This window comes from Stenella coeruleoalba (assembly GCF_951394435.1).
Source record: "Stenella coeruleoalba genome assembly, chromosome: 1".
NCBI classification, from domain to species: domain Eukaryota; kingdom Metazoa; phylum Chordata; class Mammalia; order Artiodactyla; family Delphinidae; genus Stenella; species Stenella coeruleoalba.
The window spans coordinates 185,812,939-185,835,984 of record NC_137169.1 but is presented as its reverse complement, the minus strand read 5'-3'; positions in this window follow the sequence as shown (position 1 = coordinate 185,835,984).

Here is a 23,046-nt window from a genome sequence, read left to right as displayed (position 1 = left end):
TGGTTGAGAGTCCGCCTGCCGAGGCAGGGGACGCGGGTTCGTGCCCCAGTCTGGGAGGATCCCACATGCCGCGGAGCGGCTGGGCCCGTGAGCCATGGCCACTGAGCCTGCGCGTCCGGAGCCTGTGCACCACAGCGGGAGAGGCCACAGCAGTGAGAGGCCCGCTTACCGCAAAAAAAAAAAAAAATGCCTTTTTTCCCTCTAGACTAAAACCCTCTTAAAGTAATGGTGACCACAGTTTTCACTCAGCACTGTGCCTCTTGCACTTAGTAGACTCTCAATGAGTATTTGATGAGCTGACTATAAAACCATCTTCATAAACTTGTTAGATTTAATTTGGCCTTTTAACGTACCCTGATGAATTGACGGTCCTTCTCCTTAAAGTTCTATTTTAGGGTAGTACTCTTTGAATTTTTCAAGCGTGAAACTTTTAAAAATAGGAGGTTGAAGAATTCCATCCACAGCCAAAGTGGCTGAGGTATTTTCAGTCCAAGGTAAAAATCTATATTGCCTCATCTGTAGCCTAAGTATAGATTTATGCTTGACTCTTTAGGATAAATTTGTCTTCCAAAAGCTCACCTAGGTTAACGGAGAAAAGCTTCCATCTATCCTCACTAAAAATAAAGCCTTTGGGCTTAATGGAACACAAGATGTCTCCCTTGCACGAGATATAATGTAGCTGGGATAGAATTCTCCAACGGGTTTTTATCGAAAAATGCCCTTGTCTCTTTCTCATTCCCTAAAGCACTGGGTGTCTGCCAATATATTCAGAATGTGTAGGCATCTGGTAAAGCTCCGGTTTGATTGCCTTGGTCAGGTTGGATAGAAGTAGACCCAGGCATTGCTCTTCTAAGCACGGGTTCACTATTACTACCTTGAAGTTTATCCACTCTGTAAGTTCAATCACCTTAAAAATTACCCTCTAGTTTTCCATCGCTCACATTACCTTAGCTAGTCAGTTTCTTAGCTACTTGGATTTTGTGTGGAATATTTACTAAATTAAATCACACCAGTGGGCCCTGGGATCCATGAACTGTAAATATATTTATAGTTAATCATCTGACTAAATTCCTTCCTGAGAGGAAAACAAAATAGTCAAAAGCCTATCTTCTTGTTTCCAGATTGCAAAAAGGCAGAACTTGCCAGCATTCCATGATTTTCATTTAATAGGGCTCTGTCTGGCCTTGAAAGGGATGAAGAGCTTTAGAGAAAAGTATTAGTCCCTGGTTATTCAAAAGTGAAGGGTGACTTCTGTAAATTTTGGGGGTTTTGTCAAGACTAAGCATAAACAGAGGTAATTGTGGAGTTAATCAGATTTCAAATCATACAGAATTTTTTTTTTTTTTTTTTTTTTTTTTTTGTGGTATGCGGGCCTCTCACTGTCGTGGCCTCTCCCATTGCGGAGCACAGGCTCCGGACGCGCAGGCTCAGCGGCCATGGCTCACGGGCCCAGCCGCTCCGCGGCATGTGGGATCCTCCCGGACCGGGGCACGAACCCGTGTCCCCTGCATTGGCAGGCGGACTCCCAACCACTGCGCCACCAGGGAAGCCCCATACAGAATTTTTAAGTCGACGTTTGTACATACCATGACAATGCTTTGTTAATAAGAGGTTCTTGATCATATCATTTGTTAGTGGAAGTTTCTTCATGGATAAATGGACTGCCCTGTCAGAAAAAGATTTATTTGAACCAGTTTGTTTTTTCACAATAATAGAAAGTTTTAATGTTTTGATATCTTTTATTTGTGGACAACTTTCAAACACTTAAAATGGTCTGTAAACATGTCTAACACGACACCTTTCAACTTAAAAACTCAAAAAATATCTGAGAACTTACTAATGGTAAAAAAGCCCAAGTGAGGGTTTTAAAATAGGTAAATGAGGCATAGAATTATAAAATTGTACAAATATTTTACAAGCAGATCTATCATTACCTAAATACCATGCATCTACAAATGCTTCTTTTTTTAACCAGTTTTAATTGAATTATAATTAATTTACAATGTTGTATTAGTTTCAGGTGCACAGCAAAGTGATTCAGATATTATATATATTATATATATAATATATGTATTATTTTACATTACAGACTATTACAAGATACTGAATATAGTTTCCTGTGCTATATAGTAGGTCCTTGTTTATTTTATATATAGTAGGGTGTATATGTTAATCCCAAACTCCTAATTTGTTCCTCCCCTCCCCTGCTAACCCCTTTTTGTAACCATAATTTTGTTTTCTATGTCTGTGAGTCTATTTCTGTTCTGTAAAAAAGTTCATTCGTATCATATTTTTTTTAGATTCTACACATAAGTGATATCATATGATATTTGTCTTTGTCTGACTTAATTCACTTAATATGATAATCTCTAGGCCCATCTATGTTGATGCAAATGGCATTATTTTATTCTTTTTTATGACTGAGTAATATTTTGTTGTATATGTGTACCACATTTTCATTATCCATTCATCTGTCGATGGACACCTACGTTGTTTCCATGTCCTGGCTATTGTAAATAGAGCTGATATGAACATCAGGGTGCATGTATCTTTTCAAATTAGAGTTTTCTCCAGATACATGCCCAGGAGTGGGGTTGCTGGATCATATGGTGACTCTGTTTCTGATTTTTAAGAAGTCTCCAGACTGTTCTCCATAGTGGCTGAATCAATTTACATTCCCACCAACAGTGTAGGAGGGTTTCTTTTTCTCCACACCCTCTCCAGCCTGTATTATTTGTAAATATTTTAATGATGGCCATCCTGACTGGTGTGAGGTGATACCTCACTGTAGTTTTGATTTGCATTTCTCTAGTAATTAGTGTTATGAGCATCTTTTCATGTGCCTTTTGGCCATCTGTATGTCTTCTTTGGAGAAAGGTCTATTTAGGTCTTCTGCTTTTAGATTGGGCTGTTTGTTTTTTTGATATTAAGCTGTATAAGCTGTTTGATATTTGGAAGCTCCTGAAAGCTTTTGAAAAAAAATAGGACAAGCTTTATGCTGTGGGAACACAAGAGACAAAGTGGGTGATGGTGGTACAGGATGCCAGGTGGAGGTCTGAAAGGTGTATGAGCCTCAGAACTGTCTTTAAACAGAGGCTTTCAGAACAACGGAAACTTACACAGCTTCCTATATCGTCAATGGCTCCCAGTGAATTCTCACTTTCACAATTGCCTAATACTGATCACGCAGAGCTTGAGAGATGGTATAATAGAAGTGATATAATAGAAGGACAAAGGTATCTATCACTTAGCAGTATGTTACATTCTGTCTTTTTAAAATTGCATGGTGTGTTATTCCTGTGTTACTGTGGCCTCATTAATTAAAATATGTAGCTTGTGGGGAGGGATGACATACAATACACTTTTTGTTTTTTGCGGTACGTGGGCCTCTCACCGCTGTGGCCTCTCCCGTTGCGGAGCACAGGCTCCGGACGCACAGGCTCAGTGGCCATGGCTCACGGGCCCATCCGCTCCGCGGCATGTGGGATCTTCCCGGACCCGGGCACGAACCCGTGCCCCCTGCATTGGCAGGCGGACTCCCAACCACTGCACCACCAGGGAAGCCCCATATAATACACTTTTAAAGGCAAAAAAGTGAAATATATTATCTCATGTAACAAGATGCTGAAGCAAGGGATTTGAATTCTATCAGTCTGTCTCCCCTCCACCTTTTATTCTCTCCTTCTCTCTCTTTGTTTCTTTCTCTGCAATGCTGGTCCCATTCTTTTGGGCGAACTATAAGCATGGCTGCTGCTGCAGCCCTCAGGCTCATATCTCAGCTTTGGCACCAGAACAGAACAGAATCAAATAGTAATGTTTGTATTTGTATGAAAAATGTAACACCATGCTCAATTGTCCCCCTAAGAGTGATTTTATCTTGAAAGGCTTTCGTCCATAGATGAAACGTCAAATGGAAATCTTGAGTATTTTAAAATATATAAGAGATTTTCTCAGGTAACATTCAAATAAAATATGAATTTAAGGAATAATATAGTAATGAGGCAAATGAAAATCTCATATACCTCAGGTGGGAATGTAAAGTGGCATAACCACTTTGGATAACAGATTTGCAGTTTCCTAAAAAGTTAAACAAACATGTACCATATAATCCAACTTTTCCATTCTTGGGTATTTATCCAAGAGAAATGAAAGCATGTATCCATAGAAGTAGATGTACACCAATACTCATAGAAATGTTATATATAATAGCTATAAAGTGGGAACCACTACAACTGGTGACAACCTGAAAGTCCATCAACATGTGAATGGATAAACAAATTGTGGTATATCCATAAAATGGAATACTACTAAGCAATAAAAAGAATAAACTGTTGAAACATAATATAACATAGATGAATCTCAAAATAATTATACTCAGTGAAGGAAGTCAGATAGAAAAGAATACATATTATATGATTCTACTTATTTAAAGGTATAAAAAGCAGACTAATCTACAGTAACTGAAAGCAGATCAATGTTGCCAGGAGGAACCAGAGCGAAGTGAGGAAGAATAAGAGGGAGATTACCAAGAGATTGTTTATAATAATAAATTACTTGGTACCATGGAAATACTTGGTAGTGTTTGATACGTTCATTGTCTTGACTGTAATGATGGCTTCAGAAAATATTTCAAATGATATCTTTTAAATATATACATTTTAATGTAGGTCAATTTAACCAAATAAAACTGTTAAAATTTTTGTGGAATTCAACTAAATTAATGCTTAAGGAAGAAATTAGAGTAATAAATATTTACATTAGAAACGAAGAAAGGTCTCAAATCAATAGTCAATGCTTCCATCATAAGAAACTAGAAACAAGCCTGAAATACTTAAGGATAAATTTAACAAAACATGTGTAAGACCTGTACATTGGAAACTACAACATGTGAAGATAAGGTTAAAAGAACCCAAATAAATGGAGAGATATACCATTTTCATGGATCATAGGACTCAATATTAAGTTGTCAATTCTTCCCCAATTGATCTATTGATTCAAATGCAAACCCAGTTAAAATAGGTTTTTTTGTTTTGTTTTGTGGTACGCGGGCCTCTCACTGCTGTGGCCTCTCCCGTTGCGGAGCACAGGCTCCAGACGCGCAGGCTCAGTGGCCATGGCTCACGGGCCCAGCCGCTCTGCAGCATGTGGGATCTTCCCGGACCGAGGCACGAACCCGTGTCCCCTGCATCGGCAGGAGGACTCTCAACAACTGCGCCACCAGGGAAGCCCCAAAATAGGTTTCTTTTTGTAGAAATTGAAAAGTGAGTTCTAAAATTTGTATGGAAATTCAAAGGACATAAAATAGTCACCCTGAAAAAGTTGAAAGTGAAAAATCAAGTTTTAGGACTTATACTACCTGTTTTTAAGCCTGTAGAGTTACAGCAATCAAGATAGTATGATAGTATGGTGTTGGCAAAAGGATAGATGTATAGATCAATGGGATAGATTTGAGAGTCCAGAAATAAACAATCACATATTTGCTCAATGTTTTATGACAAAGGTGCCAAGGTATTTCAATGGAGAAAGGATATTTTTATCAACAAATAATGCTGGAAAAATAAGATACAATTAAAAAGATAAATCTTGACTCTTACTTTCACCATACAGAAAAATTAACTCAAAATAGATTGTAGACTTAAGTTTAAGTGCTAAAACTAAAACCCCTCTGGAAGAACATATGAGAAAATCTTTGTGAACTTCAGCTAAACAAAGATATTCTAGATTGAACCAAAAAAATCTGCAAATGAGAAAAAATAATTGATACATTGGATTCCAACAAAATTTAAAGGCTTAGCTCATTAAAAAAACAGTATAAGAAAATGAAAAGGCAAACGACAGACTAGGTGAGAATATTGCCAAAAGATGTATCTGACAAGAATCTATATAAATTACACAAAGAACCTCTACATCTCAATAATGAAAAGACAACATCAAAAAAAAGGCAAAATGTGGGCTTCCCTGGTGGCACAGTGGTTGAGAGTCCGCCTGCCGATACAGGGGATGCGGGTTCGTGCCCCGGTCTGGGAGCATCCCACATGCCGCGGAGTGGCTGGGCCCGTGAGCCATGGCCGCTGAGCCTGCGCGTCCGGAGCCTGTGCTCCGCCACGGGAAAGACCACAATAGTGAGAGGCCCGTGTACCGCAAAAAAAAACCAGGCAAAATGTTTTTATAGACGTGTAACCAAAGTAGATATATACATGATAAATAAGCACAGAAAAAGATGCTCAAGGTGATTAGTCATTAGGTTAATGAAAATAAAGCCACAATAAGTTAGCAATACATATATACATGCATACACATATACACACATAGAATGGCAAAAAAATTTTAAACCAGCCATACCAAATGTTAGCAAGGATATGGTAAGTGGAGCTCATATACAATGCAGGTGGGGATGCAAAATTGTACAATCACTTTTATATGATTAACCATACAAGTAAAGTATGTAGTGAAATATATATACTTACTAGATATCCCACCAATTCTACTCTTTTCCTTTAGTCAAGAGAAATAAAAACATAAATTCAACCAAAGATTTGTACTCAAATGTTTATAGCTGATTCATTTATACTAGCCCCAAACTGGAAACAACCCAGTTTCCATCAACTAGAAATATTTTTAATCAGACCTAATTTTGAAAAACAAACAAACATGTTCTGACCTGATTGGAAAGCCTAAAATCACAAGTTTTTCTGAGTTTATAGTCGTAGCCAAATGTCTTAATTATCAATTAAAAGGTTTTAGTTTTTACTAAAATTTAGAAGACACTCCTCTAGGGCCCATTAGTACCACTCTCAGAAAGGGGAGGATAATGCGGCTGCCACCTTGGGTTTTACTCTCCTCAGCAACTACCATACACATAGCGTAATGCTAAAAGCAATTTTAAGAAGAGCTTCAAAACAAATACAATCTCCATTTAGTTTTTATAACCAGGCCTTCCTGTGTTTCTCTCCACATGTCTTGATAGAAGAGAATCTTTTCAAGTGGACAGTCACTCCCTGGGCTCTGCAGAGAAACCCCAGCGGATTTGACAAGGTTGAATCATCAGTACCCCATGTCCTTGTTTGTGCACCACAGTTCAGCAGCCTTTTCTGAATCATCTTGATAAGAAGCCAACTAGAAGAAAACATGAGAACCAGTTGAGAAACAGGCTTTTCCTTTGATGTGTGTTTGTAGGAAAATCCAGTATCCGTCATGGGGAAATCTCCATCTTCTAACACACACACACACACACACACACACACACACAAACTGCCTTTATTACAGAGTTGTCACTTGAGTAAAAACTTTTATCTTTAGCTGATTCACTGACGGGAAGCTGTTTGGCACAGACTTAATAAAACCTTCATATAAAAACAGCAGAGTAACTGCCAGAGCTTCCATATAGAGTGTAACTGGAGGAGTTATCCTGATCCTTGAAGAGCCGGCCAGCTTTCCAGAAGGAGGCCAGTTAAATGTGGGGAGGGGGAAGGCTAAATTGGAAACGCTGAAGGGGAAGCTTGTACTTCTAAATATTCCTTCAAATTTTATTTCAGATTTCAATCTTCACGTCCGCTCAAGATTGGGCGGCTCAGTGTCAGAGCGACTTCTCGAGATGTCCAGAACTCCTGCTTTTTTTGGAAGTGGTTATATTAGGACTACAAGAGGGTGAAAACTGGTAATGCGTGAAAAAGTGATAGAGCATATTAACGTAATAATTTGTATTAGCTAAATCTAATGGAAGCGTGGATGATTCAAATCCTACAATAATTCAAATTTTTCATTTCATCAGTTAAATTCCTACTATTTTACATGTAGTCTTTCTGAGGATATTGTTGTACATGTTTTCTCCTAAGTTCATAAGTGTCCAACAAAAGAGAGAAAGAAAAAAATAAATTTCGGGGACAATTGACACATATGGAAATTTGCTTTTGAACAATTGAGAATTTGATCCATGTCTGTGAAAATGGTGCAAAAATATCAACTAATTCACTGTGGGTTAGTAGGCTTAAAATTTTCTCTAGACAGCAACATACAGCTCTTGCCTTTCTCTTTGTGCCCTACATCCAGTCCCAAAGAACTTTGGGAAAATCTCTTTGCATTCCAGGCAATGCTTGTTCAAACTTCCCTTTTAAAAAGGAAAAGCACCGTCAACTGAAGAAATCCTTGTTATAATGTCACCCCAAAGGACAGGTGGTCTCCTAATAGACTGTAGACCAGCAGGGTTTGATCCAGCCAATACCTCAATCTTCAAAGATGGGGAGCTATTAGAGAGAAGGCAACTGAGAAATCAGATCTTGTGTGCTGTTGTAGGAGATAGCCGAAGACTGAGTACATTACAGGGTGCCAAGGAAATAAGGCAAAGGATAAACTTGGTTGAAGGAGAAATTTGATTTTCAATTACCTAGTGAGAAATAACTAATTAAACTGAAATAAAGAGGAAGGGTTCTTAAATTACACATGTATTGTTCTTATCTACCAGGGAGAGTCAACTGCCACAAAGGTCTAATAGATAAAGATGGACAACTGAGATGTGTGTTACTCAGAAACAAACTGAAATGCCTATGTCAGGCTTGTTGAAGCAAAGGTGAGAAATGTCTTCTTGTTCTTGTTTCTACAGATACTTCCCAAATCTCATCATCAGGTGTTGACATTATTTTGTTTCTAGCAAAAGCATAATTTGTGAATTTCCCTTACCTCTTTGGATCGTGAAACTCTAGCTAGCTAGACATGGGAGCACAAGAAAAATACATCTTTAAAAATGTGTGTTTTGTAAGAATTTAAATATGCTCAGGGAAATAACACTAATTCATCTTGGTAGGAAAACTTCTTTGAATAAATGAAATTATCTGAATTAACTTTTTAAAGTGGGACTTAATAACTTTTCTATGCTTAAAATAATTGGAGTTAGGCTAACAATATGTTGCTTGTATGAGTGACACTCAGGGGATCTATTTAGTGAATACAGAAAATGATTTTAATTATACATACCAAATATTTATATTTAGATTGCAGCTGTAAATTGTTTGGGAAAGTTTTTCACCTAAATTGCTTTAAAATTCTATTTACAATCTTTTTAAAAGCCAAGAATTTATTTAACAAGCTCTTTCTCCTCACCCCATGGAACTTAAACTATGAAAGTTCCCATCCAAGAATCATTAATTATAAATTAAGGTATGATAAATTTTCCTTAAATAGCAACTACTGTGATTGTGCTCCATGTACTTTATTTAAGTCTTATATCTTGACTGTATAAGACTGGAATCTACACTAAATATTATCTTCTCTGTTACTTCATTTAAAATTTTAAAACCTCCTTATCCTCAATACTCCTACTCTTCCTTCTCAGTGTTACTTTTTAAAAAAATATTTATCATTACGTAGTATACTGTATATGTATGTTGCCGTGAGGGCAAGATTCTTTGCATGTTCGTTGGTACATCCCTGTCATCTGGAATAGTGCCAGGAACATAATATTTGCTCAATAAATAATTGAATAAATGAATGAATGGGATGTATCTGAGTTTTGACATCTTTTCATATAGCACACAGACATTTGAGGAATAAAATTATACCTGGTTTACTACCCACTACATTCCACTGAAACAGAAGAGAGGATTAAATGATGAACAAGTCAGGACTCTTCCTTTACTGAGGACGTTGCCTATGTAGGTATACAAAAATGATGACCATTACAGAAGAGGAAAAAGTGGCTGACTACTCTTGAAGGTGGGAAATAGTTGAGGAATGTTTCTATGGAAACCTAAATTTCAGTTAAATCTTGAAGGAAAAGTATGGCAACATTCCATGTAGAGTCAGGTCCAAATTAAAACATATCTTACTCTCAGAAGATGCTACCAGAAATAATTGGGGGTTGTGTAGCTTTTCAGATTTTATTCAACCAAATGCCCCAATACAAGCCCCAAATTTGGTCAACCCTGCCCTTAGTCTAATCCCATAATCTAGTCAAATTTACTTTATTGTTTCTTCCTCAGAACAATCCCTCATAATTCAATCACCTTCTCTAGTTAATGTGAGCACAAGTGTGTACACACACACACACATACACACACACACACACACACGCATGAGCGCACACACAGACGCACACATGCAGAATCTAAAAACTTGCATAAATCCTTTGGAGAGTTTAATAAATAAATAAAAATAGCAGATAAACTTCTCTCTGTGAATCTGAAATTCTGATTTTTAAAAAACCTTTTTTTTTTATTATTTTTGTGAAGCTGATAACCTTCCCCTTCCTCTTTGGTTTCCAATGTGAGAAAACGTTACTAAACTAAAAAGCTACAGTGTTTTAGTTTTATAAGAAGAAACCAGAAAGACAATAGGCAGATTACTTACTCTAATCTGAATTGTCTAGGAAAAACAAAGATGCTACAAGCAGCCTCAAAATTAACCTATGCATGGATCCTTTTCTGCTAGCCATGATAATAGGTCCCAACCTATAGTGAGGAATTTTGTCCAGTCTATAAAAATGAAAGCCACGTATTCTGTGTGCCTTATGCAAGTGTTAAGTGGTGTGACCATATTTCATAAGAACTTTTAAAAGGGAATTTTCGTGGTAACCAGAAAGCAGCCATTTATTTTCTAAAAATAAGAACAGAGCATAATTTCTATGTCCAGATCGAGTTTCACTGGCCCAGATTCTCTCCATAGATATCTGGAACGACTCCAATTCTATCTTTTCTTGATTGTGAGAACTGAGAGAAGCTTTCTGCTATGGGTGACCCAATACAAGAACAGGGAGGAAAATATTTGAGGTTCATATTTCATAAGAGTTAAAACTTCTTCCAATGTTTGCTTAAAGTGTGGAACTGATTAAATAATTCTATTATCCCTGTCCTACACGAAACAAAACAAAACAAAACCCTGCACAGGCTCACAATTTGAGCCAATAATCTAGGACTTTTACAAGTGTATATCAGAGTAGAAAAAAATGACAGCAGCTGTTTCCCCTGATTAAAATAATGGAAGAATTAGTCCTGGCTGAAGATAACACAGACTCTAAAATGGACCATCTCAGGCAAATCTCTGTGTTCTGTGAGATTCCCTGAAGTCATCGAGAGCATTCCCAGGAAACCACTGAGTGGTCAATCAATGCCAATTCCACACCCTCTGACCTTTCTCAACAAAAAGGAGCAGCAATGGTGTTCTAAATCATTTTGTGTGCCCTGGGTCTGGATAAGTTTGGACTTAAGTGAGAATAATATTTATGGATCTAATATATCTCAAAGACGTGAGTTGCTCTCTGTTGTTGTTTGATTGTTTTGTTTTGTTTTTAAACTCTGTGTATGCACAACACACACACATACACCCAAAATCCGAAAGAGTTTTCATTACCTCCTTGTTATTTTCCCCTCGACTAGGTTGAAATGTCTGATGGCTTACATGAACAAGTGGCTATTGTGAAAGTTCATGGTACAGATGTCTATTTCTTCAAACCCTACAGCTTGCCTAACACATAGTGAGAAGCTGTTTAGCATGTGATAAGATGCTTTGAGATGGTCATATAGGACTGGGTTATATCCAAATATTCTATCAGATATAAAAGTGTCACACACACACACACACAAAAAAAAAAAAAAAGAAGAAGAAGAAAGGGCTTCCCTGGTGGCGCAGTGGTTGAGAGTCCGCCTCTCGATGCAGGGGACGTGGGTTCGTGCCCCGGTCCGGGAATATCCCACGTGTCGCAGAGTGTCTGGGCCCGTGAGCCATGGCCGCTGAGTCTGTGCTCCGCAACGGGAGAGGCCACAACAGTGAGAGGCCCGTGTACCGCAAAAAGAAAAAAAAAAAGTGTGACAGTTGCAGGGTAGCCCAATTTAGATAACTATTTCATTGTTGCCTGAAGCCACTTGAGAAGGAGTCGCTCCATCAAATACCTTGCTTTTGCACCTCAATCTATTCAAACTTTTTTGTACACATAATTTTCACATGCACTGAGTCTTTCACTAGGACTTGAGAGGAAGGTGCAGGCGGGAATTTTTGTTGTTTTTCTAGCATAAACCTGGGCCCAACTGGGCTTAGAACTACTTTCCATCTTGCCAACTCATGGAACCTAAGAATGAAGCCACAACTTAAAATGTTGAACTGAAAGACAGAGCAATGAAGGTCTATTGGCACCTGTTGAATCCTTCTTTATAGCTGCGTCTAAAACTTGTTCCTCCCTTACTCTGTTTGGTTGGGAGAACCAAAAAATTCACTCCTCCACTCCCTCCCTCCACCTTTTTTTTGGCTTAAGCCAAACTTAGTTAGTTTTCCATCATTGCACAAGAAGGAGCTGATACAGATGGAGAACCACTGAATCGTCAAGATCTATTCCAAAATTAAAGTTGCCAATGTTCTGAGGATAATTCCATTATAAATTGGGTGTGGTGTGTTTCACAAGCAAAATTGAAATCTGAAATAAAAATAATATAAAACATAAATTAAGTTGGAAGATAAATTCTTTAGAGCCTACAGTGTTCCATCGTTGGAACTATTTTGTAAGATAGATGGATGGATAGACAGATAGAGGTTTACTTGGAAGTGTTGGGTGATGCCGATGTTGCTGAGGTATTTGTAGCCCTTGGAGAGATGGCCTTATAAGGTATAAACTTTTCTTTCCTTGCACAAAACATAGAGTATTGTCTTGAAGCCGTTGGAATTGAGGGTACGGTGAATGCCCTCATTCTCGTGATGTCTAAATCACATATTTTTCCTTTCTAGATTATAGTGGCATACCATAACAATACAATCTTACAAGAGGTGCTAAGTATCACTTTAGCTGTTAGCATTTCTGGATACAGTGAAATTTAAAACTACACAGAGAAAAATCTATAGTGGGTGGTGACCTTTCGGGGATGGTGTTGAAATCTGGTTCATGATTAAAACAGGGTGTGGTTAAGAGGGGCAGGGATGGAAAATTCTCTTTTGGCAACTTGGTAGAGACGTGGGGTTAAACTGTCGAAACAACCACAAAAATCTCTTGCAAGAAGAAAAAAATAAAAACTCTTAACAGCAGCTTTAAGCTGTGCCAGGCACTGTGTTAAGTGCTTTATGCATGATCTCATTCAATTCTAGAAGTGATGTTGATTTCATTTCTATGCACAAGTTACAGATGAGAAAGTGAAAACAGAGAGGTTAAATAATTTGTCCAAAGTTTCACAGATAACCAGTGGTGAAGGCTGGGTTTGAACCCAGGTCTACCAAATTCCTAATCTCATATTCTTAGCAGCTAAGTGATAGCTCATCCCTGTTGCCTTTCTCTAATCTAAAGCAGATTCATAAACACTTATTTGCTTCCTTTCATACACAGGGCGTTTTTTTCCCCTTTGATGATTCCCATATCAATATCTCTTTTGTTTGAAAATCAATATGCATGAAATACTCACAACCGTGGAAAAGTGTTTTATTTTTCCTGGAAATTTCTCAATCTGGATTATCACAAGGAAAAAAAAACTATTCTTCTTCACTGCCTTTGAAGTCAAGAAAAAAAACTACCATTTAATTTTTTAAGGCATGAAATCTCAATGTTCTTCCCTAACTCTGTCAAGGAAGCTTTTTACTGCAGTGAATATTTTCAAAGCCTCTAAAATTTCAAGAAGTTAGAAATAGGACCTGCCCTGGCTTAGCATGCATCTTTAGATGTGTTTTGGAAATCACTGGTCTGTTGCTCAGTCTCCCGATACCATCACTGTTTAAGAGGAGTAGCTTTCTAGAAGAAGAAATCCACTCTCATAGCTTCTGTGTGAGGGGTTAAGTGCTACTTGACCCTTGCTGAGGAGGCAAATGTGCATGTTTGTGAGAGTCTCATACAGAACACTTGGGGTCTATTTTGCTTCGAACAGGAGCACATTCTTAGCTTATTGAGGTGTCTAGAGAGCAGTGAGCACCTTGGCCAGTTAGAATCAGTTTCACCAAGATTTCATGTTGGTTAAGGTAGACTGATTTTTCCTTTTATTTGTCAAATTTTAAAAGCACCTTTAAACACTGGGTATTTTCACATTAAAATATAAGGGCATGGAAGTTTACCATTTCTCAGAATCAAAAAGAAAGTTAACATATATTTTAAGTTTGAAAGAGATATAGGCTTACTATTGCCGACCACTCACTTATCACACATAAATTACTTTTATTTCCATTCATACTTCCCAGTTTAGGCCAAGAAGTAAGCATTTTCCTAAAACTAGTGTGTAATCTGAACATAAGACTTTTGGAAACAAACTTCTCTCAAACATCTGAATAGCCTGGAAGGAAAGTAAGAGGCAGTTTCTAAAAACTTGAAAATGAAAGTGATTAGAAGAAACTTCAAGGAAGGGTAGCTCTGGTGTTGGGAAAAGTAGAATCCAGTTTCACTCTGTCCAGCAGAAGCCTCTGTGAGGAGAGAATAGAGAGGGCCCTGCACGTGGTGCAGAGGGCCCAGCCAGGTGCCCTGAAGACAGAACACGGGATTGGAAAGCATCTTTCTGGTGACAGCAACCAGCCCACCTCTGAGAATATATGACCAGAGAACATTCCTTCTCCTCACTGGCCACAGTTTATCCCAGTGGTAAGCAAGAGTACTTAATTTATCATTCAACTGTGGTCACATTACATAAAGCAATAACTACCCAGAGAGCTATCACCATGCCCTGCCTTAAGACAACGGAAAATCTGGCATGGTTGCCATGGTAACCATCCTGGCAGAACAATAGGAATCCTGTCACTATTTTTAAATCGTGCTGGAGTCTGGGTGGTCTCTATCCATAGGAGTTATTTTCTCGTTTCCTTATAAATGTTCCACTAAAACTTTTTAAAAGAAGTATTAGATTTAAGAAGGGAAATTAGCATGAGATTCATATTTTGACACACTTAACACAAAATTCTGTCTTTAGGAGTATATGACATAGAAAAGTCAAACCCAACCTGAAAATTTTAAGTGAAGATAAAAAGTGAAGGTTGTCAGGGTCATCCCTCCATTTATCTTAAAAAATTAAAAGAGAGAGAAGTGGATAGGGAAATGTAATCCACTTTAACTCATCTGCCAAAAAATGACCAGCTTTACAATGACAGATTCTTCTACTCTAGGCAGCCTTCTCAGATACTGAGAACAGTATCTGACCCTTGGGAGGTATGCAAATGATTGCCCATTAATCTGAAGTGAATCATTCAGCATTCCTTCAACAAGTAGATATTTCGATATCGTTTATTGATGGATAATGAATTACAGTTCAAATAGGATTTTCAAATGAAAATTCTGGACATAAGTCATGAATAGAAGCTCTCTTGAAGGAAATCAATGATGAAAAAAAAGAGAAATAAGAAGTCCCATTAGATGTCCTTAAACATATGGATACGTGTTCCAGCCATTGCATTTAAGGAGAAAAGAAAAGAAGAGAAAATTCTGCTTTAGAATTCTGTCCTTTACATTCCAGGACTTTTCAGGAGCCACTCAGGAGCTTCATCTTATCCAGACTTGGTGCAAATCAGCACCAGTTCAACATCAAATCAATGGACTGAATTGCTCCTCTTTGGTGTGTACAGTTCTCAAGGTCTTGGGAGAGTCTGAGCATGAGGGTATGTGATATGCCAAGGGGCAGTTAGCTGAGCTGAATCCTTTGTAAATACATATTTTGCTATGCAAAATTTCTGTTGAAGACACAGGGCTATTTGAAATAAAGAAGAAGTTTAGCTGGGCCTCCACCTCAAACTCAAAACAAAACCTCTTTTAAACTCTAAAAATATTTGGCTAAACATGCTCTTAATGACTCTGGTTTTTGAGATTTGGGTCTGCCCCAAAGCAATGACAGTGATTAAGTACCCACTGGGTACAATGTACTAGTGAGTTCAGGGGTCTATGGGGAGTTACAAAGAAAGCAATGAATTCGTCCCTGTCCCCTGAGAGCTTATGGCTCAATAGAAAAAGGACTACCACATAATTTCTTACAAGAAATGCTAGACTAGAGCAGGCTTTCAGCCAAATTGCTAAAAAAGAAAAAGAAAAAAAAATTCCCGAACTTTGTAATCAGTATGCTTGTTGGCAGAATCTTTCCATTCAAAGATCCCTCTCTGCCTGCTTTGTGTCTCACACCAAGTCTCATGTGGCACACGCAGGAGCCCTGTACTCTAGGAGGCCGCCCACAGGACACACCCGTGCCCTCACAGAGCGGGGCCAGAAGCTGATGTGTTCCTTACTTGATATTTATGTTATCTTCCAGGCTGATAGAAGTTATTATTGCATTACCATTGTAAGGATTTTCTGGCTGAAGAAAGTCAAATAAAGTTGCTATTAACTTCTGAGCCTAGAAACCAGTGCAGCATTGCTGATGATTGCTCTTTCTAATTATTTGCAGATGACCACACTCATGTCCATGTGCAGATGAAATAGCAGATTTTCAGCACTAGTTTTTTTTTCTTTATTTCTTTTTAACACCCAATTTGTTTACTGGTTACTTTAGTCCAGCTAACTTGAACTAAGGAGAATGAAGGTGGCAGTGACTGCAAGAAGGAAACTTGTGACTTACATAACAAGTATCAGAATCATAAACTTGAGTGGGACATACTAATAATGTGAACCATCTTCTTACCTTCAAGTGGGGCTGTCCTTAGACAATTGAGACTTTTCATATATATATATATGAATATATATATGAAATATATATATACATATATATGTAATATAGGTATATATATTTTAAAAAACCAATTAAATTTTTTATGGGCTTATATATATACCCTTATATGTATATATTTTTATATGTATATATCATATATATATATCTCCCCATGAAGCATACCTCCCCACTCTGGTTTTCGTGCCCTTGTGTAGACCATACCCGCATTGACTCTGGGCTCATTGAGATATAATCAAGCATGATGTCAAGGCTTAATAAGCACTTTCACATTGGGGCTTGTCATCTTGTAATATTTGCTCTTGGGGCCCTGAGCCACAATGTAAAGTGGTCTCCTCTGCCAGAGAGACCCCCATAGAGAGAAAGGTAGCTAGTGAGCCCTAGATGTAACAGTCATCTCTCTGAGGAGCCCCACATGTGACTGGAGAGACAATCTTAAAAAGTTCAGCCCTTGTCCAGCCAAGGTGGTCAACCCACAGGATCATAAGAACAATAAAATACTGTTATTGTAAGCTACTAAGTTTGGGTAAGTGGTGTGTTACACAGTAATAGGTAACTGAAAAAAACATGCATGGATAGCATATTTATGAGTAAAACAAAGTAAATAAACTTTATATGTACATTTTAATATAATTAACAAATAATTGTAAAGCAAACACCTATGTAAGCACTACCCAGGTCAAGAAATAGAACATTACTAGCACTCGAATACATTCTTTTTCTTTTTTTTCAAACACATTCTGTATGCACTTGCCTCTCATAACACCCCCGCCCATAGGTAACCATTGTAATGATTTTTGTGACTTTAATTGCTTAACGTTTCGTTTCCTTACAGTTCTACCACTAATGTATACATTCTTAAATATTATGGTTCATTTTACCTGTTTTGAACTTTCTGTGAATGGAGTCACTCTGTATGTAATCTTCTATGACTTGCTCCATTTGCTGAACTTGTATTTGTGATACTCACCCATATTGACACACATAGCTGTAGTTAGCTCATTTCCACTGTTGCATAGCAGTCCATCGTGTGAAAATAACAGTGTTTTTTTTTTTATGCATCCTACTCTAAATGGACATTTGGGTTGTTTTGATGAGCATTCTGGACATGCCGCTATGAACATCTTCATCTCGCATCCTGGTGCATGAGTTTCTCTCTGGCAACAGTTCTCAAAGGGTGACCCAGAGACTGCCGGGGTTCCCAGAACAATCTCAGGGGGTCCATGAGGGCAAAACAATTTTCGTGATAATACTGAGATATTATTTTTATTTTCCACTCTCAGTCTCTCATGAATGTAGAGTGGAATTTTCCAGAGGCTACATGACATGCGATACTGCACCAACTCAAAAGCAGAAACAAATATGAGAATCCAGCTGTCTTCTAGTCACCCAGACATTAAAGAGACTTGCTGAATGTAAAACCATGCCATTCTTCTCCCTAATTTTTTTGGGGGGTTGGAAATTATAGTTATTTTGATTAAAAATATGTTAATGTTTATTTTAAATATTATTTTAACAGCATTGTTTTCTAATGAATTAATACATATTTTCATTTTTTTCTTAGTTTTGATTTCAAATACAGTAAATACCTACAGATTTGACTCACATAAACAAAGTTCTTTATAATTTTTAAGAGTATAAAGGTGTCCTGAGAGCAAAAGATTTGAGAATCACTACTCTGGGTCATGAGGTATATACATTTTAAAATTTCATACATAGTGCCAATCTGTTTTCTAAAGATATTATATGTTTTTTCTCTCCCATCAGCAGCATATGAGTTTCCACTGCTTCATATACTCAGCAACACTTCGTTTTGTCAGATTTCTGTTTTCAAATCTGGTGGAGTATAAATGTTTCTCTTTGTAGTTTGGTTTTGCATTTCGCTGATTATTAATAAGATTATATCTCTTTTCAAAGGTATATTGGCCATTTAGGCTTCTTTTACGAACTACGTATTTAAGCTTTTTGTCCATTTTTTCTATTCCATTTCCTTTTTCTTATTGATATATAAAACTCTCATACATTCTGAATACACTCTCTTTGCCAATTATACATGTTGAAAGTATATGTTAAAAGCACACTACATGTTGTCTTAGTCTCTATGATTTTCTTTTTTTTAAATAAATTTATTTATTTATTTATTTATTTGACTGCATTGGGTCTTCATTGCTGCATGGGGGCTTTCTCTGCTTGCAGCGAATGGGGGCTACTCTTTGTTGCAGTGCATGGGTTTTTCACTGCAGTGGCTTGTCTTGTTGCAGAGCACAGGCTCTAGGTGTGCAGGCTCAGTAGTTGCAACTCGCGAGTCCTAGAGGACAGGCTCAGTTGTTGTGGTGCACAGGCTTAGTTTCTCCACGGCATGTGGGATCTTCCCGGACCAGGGCACGAACCCATGTCCCCTGCTTTGGCAGGCGGATTCTTAACCACTGCGCCACGAGGGAAGTCCTCTCTATGATTTTCTGATGAACAAAAGTATTTAATTTAACATAGTCAAACTTATCAATCTTTTAGTCTGTGGTTATTCAAATAAATCCTTTCCTGTCCTGAGGTTATTTTTGTTTACTTGAAGTTATTCTTGTTTATGTTCATAAAATCTTCATAGCTTTTACTTTCAGATTTCAGCTTTAACCCCACCTGGAATTTATTTTAATGTATGGCCTAATATAAGACCCCACTTTCAATTATTTCCCACCTGGATATCTAATTGTCCTTGTATCAGTTCTCGAAAATTTCTTTTCCCCACTAATCTCTCATGCCACCTTTGTTGCCTATCAGGTGCCAGTCTTCTGGTGGGCCTGTTTCTGGGTCTCTTTAATCTGTTTCACTGGTTTATCTGTTTGTCCCTGTGCAAAACCACATTGTCTTAATTATTGTCTTTATAATAATTCTGGATATATGGTAAAGCATGATATGGTAAAGCAAGTTCCTCCCACATCCTTGTTCTTCAAAAGTGTCTTGTCTCCTTGGCCCCATCTTGTATTTTAATCTTCCTCCAACTAGCAGTCATGTGAGGTGTGGGGAGTGGTGCATTAGGCAGAACAGTAGGTAACCATCTGTAGGTAGCAGATGAGTGCAGAAGAGAGCAATTAGGACCCACAGAGATTTTGTTGATTTTTAGTCTACTAAATAAAGAAATATGTCAATGGCTTATCGTAAGAGTAAATTTTACCTATTAATAATAACAATGAATTGGGGTGAGAAATTCCTTTTCTGTTAGTCTTACTTGATTTATTGGGCTGGATCTGATAAGCTAATGAAATTCAAGCAAAGGAGGAGACAAGCATGGCTTTCATTTTTCTAAATCTGTGGTTAGAGCCTTTATTTATACACAACCTACAGAGCTGGAACACAGTAAGTACCTAATAAATAGGGATTGCATGAATGAACGACCTCATCATTATCATGAGTCAGAACCCTGCAACTTAAAAAGAATCTTTAAATATGCTTCTAAAAAATTTAATCATTAAGATAAGATAAAATATTCAGTCCTCTCTGTTTTAAACCAAATGGCTTCCCTCACTTTCCTTTTTCACCCACACCAAGTTGCTATCTTCTTTTACAAATACTGAATTAAGAATCTACTTTCTCGCAAACTCTTCGTTCTCAATCCTGTGAAATGTGGCTTTCCCCCTTCTACTTCTTCAGCCACTGCTGTCTCAAAGGTTAATGTTCTCCAAGTTGCCAGATTCAAAGCTTTTTCTCTGATGATAAATAGGGTCCTTTATCAAGGATGATAACTACTTATAACTCAATTGTCAACCACTTTTTATGAATATTTTGTCCTTGCTGAGAAAGGATTGCTAATAATCACTGGGCATAGTTCAAATGCCAACATCTATATGGGACCTTCCCTGATCACCCTCTCTGGGAATGATCTCACCTTCCTTAAAATGCCTGTGTATTTGCCTGAACTATAATTTTCCAAACTGTGATACATATTATACCAGTGTCCAGATACACTCTATTAGTCAGCTGTGAAAATCTCCAGCACCAAGTAAGTCCAGAAAACTCTATACTAAAACCCCTCATGCAGAGTGATAATACATATTAGTGTGTTAAATCTTCAGATAAGTCCTATAATAAAGAAAGCTTAGTTCAGCATATCTTGGGTGTTTTGGGCATGAAATCCTTTTTACTTGTAACACCTGCTAACATCTCAAGTGGACATGAACCATGTGGGTCAAACATGATTTAAAAAATGATACCCGGGCTTCCCGGGTGGCGCAGTGGTTGAGAGTCTGCCTGCTAATGCAGGGGACACGGGTTCAAGCCCTGGTCTGGGAGGATCCCACATGCCGCGGAGCGACTAGGCCCGTGAGCCACAACTACTGAGCCTGCGCATCTGGAGTCTGTGCTCCGCAACAAGAGAGGCCGTGATGGTGAGAGGCCCGCGCACCGCGATGAAGAGTGGTGCCGGCTTGCCACAACTAGAGAAAGCCCTCGCACAGGAATGAAGACCCAATACAGCAAAAATAAATAAACTCCTACCCCCAACATCTTAAAAAAAAAAAAAAATAGAAATTTTCGAAAAATAAAAAAAGATACCCAACTATTCATTTGACTCTTCTGGGGCATCAAATTTTAGGTACTTGCATACACACTTTTCTCCCTCTCTAGAATAGAAGTGACCTCAAAGCTGGGACCTTGTCCTATAAACTTTGGTGTCCCCATGAAACCATCTTCTTTTCCAAGAGTTTCTAAAACAAATATTCAGACACAGACAAAGTTATCAGCCTATAGTCCTGGACACTATGGAGATATTACAATTCTGAATCTGGGGGATTTCATTTGTAATCCAGTAAGAGTTACTAGTTTACGGTCGTAGCGAAAAGTTTAACTATCCTACATGAGTTGAAACTGAGAATAACCATGAGAGCCCAAACATGGTATTAAGATATGATGAGATAGTTTAAGAAAAGAAAACATGGCATAGTCAAGTCACATTCCTGGGTGTATAGCATGTGGCTATACAGTAATCTGTCCAGATGAGTGTGTTGTAGAAAATGGCCTGTTGATCGTGTGCATGAGCGGCCCTTGGGAGAGCTTGTTAAAACACAGATGCCTGAGCCCTACTACAGATCCACTGGATTAAATGGGACTTGGACCCCGGGGTATCTGCGAATTTATTTTAATAAGATTCTTAAATTATGTGATGCACATTGAAGTTTGAGAACAACTGCTTTATATGTATAAGGTTTGGCATGTTCAAAGGAAATACTTCTCACTTTACATTTTAAGAAAGCAGTTGCCTTTGGAAACAACATATTTATTCCAATGACGTTGCTGTTTCTCAGTCCAAACATTTTTTGTGACTACGCCTTTTGTGTTGCCATAACGGCCTCTAAAACATTCTTTGGTATCTACTCAGTGCTGCAAATCTGTACTTTTAAAGAATGGATTTGAATGTTAGCAACAGTCATGACCATTTTGAAGCATGTGAATGAGGTAAATGACCAAGCCATGTAATATGGACCTAAATAGGGTGTGATTATGAGCAAATTAAAACCAAGGTTTTCTCGGGTGGCTCTCATAAGATACGAAGATGAGTAAGTTTAACAAAACCTATGCATACTTTCACAATCACTATATTTATTTTTAATGAAAATTGTTAAAATATTACATTTGGCTTGTAGAAACAAATATTCAAAATGTTCTGTTTCTAAACATTCTTGAAAATACATTTATGCATTTTTGTTGTACCAGAAACACATACATGCAGATATTAATTCAACATGATGCCTCAAATTTAAACCATGTTGTGACTTTTTAGCACAGATATTTTCAGATCAAGTTTTCAGAGTATGAAAACAAGAGAGTTAGAATACAGGCTGGAAGGGACCCATAAGGACAGCATTCCCAAATTCTGAATTACACTTTCACTCATCTGGATGATGTAAATTCATTGTTTTATTATTTTAATTAATTTTTATTGGAGTATAGTTGATTTACAATGCTGTGCTAGTTTCAGGTGTACAGCAAAGTGAATCAGTTAAACATGTACATCTATCCACTCTTTTTTAGATTCTATTCCCATATAGGCCATTACAGAACATTGAGGAGAGTTCCCTGTGCTATACAGTGGGTTCTTAGTAGTTACCTATTTTATATACTGGTGTGTAGATGTCCATCCCAATCTCCCAATTTATCCCTCCCCCACCCCCATCTTTCCCCCTTGGCAACTATATGTTTGTTTTCTACATCTGTGACTCTATTTCTGTCTTGTTAATAGGTTCATTTATACGTCAAATTTTTTTGTCCTGATTTCTGTTTTGACTGCAGGTTCTGCCCTAGGTTCTTGGTTTCTGAATCCTGCTGCCTCCACTGAGCTCAGTTATTTGAGCAGCTCACCACAGATTCACATTTTCCTGGCACCGAGGAGAGAATAGCAATGGCCAGTCATCAACAAATCAGTAGAGATGGTCCCTGACTTATGATGGTTCAACTTGTGATTTTTCGA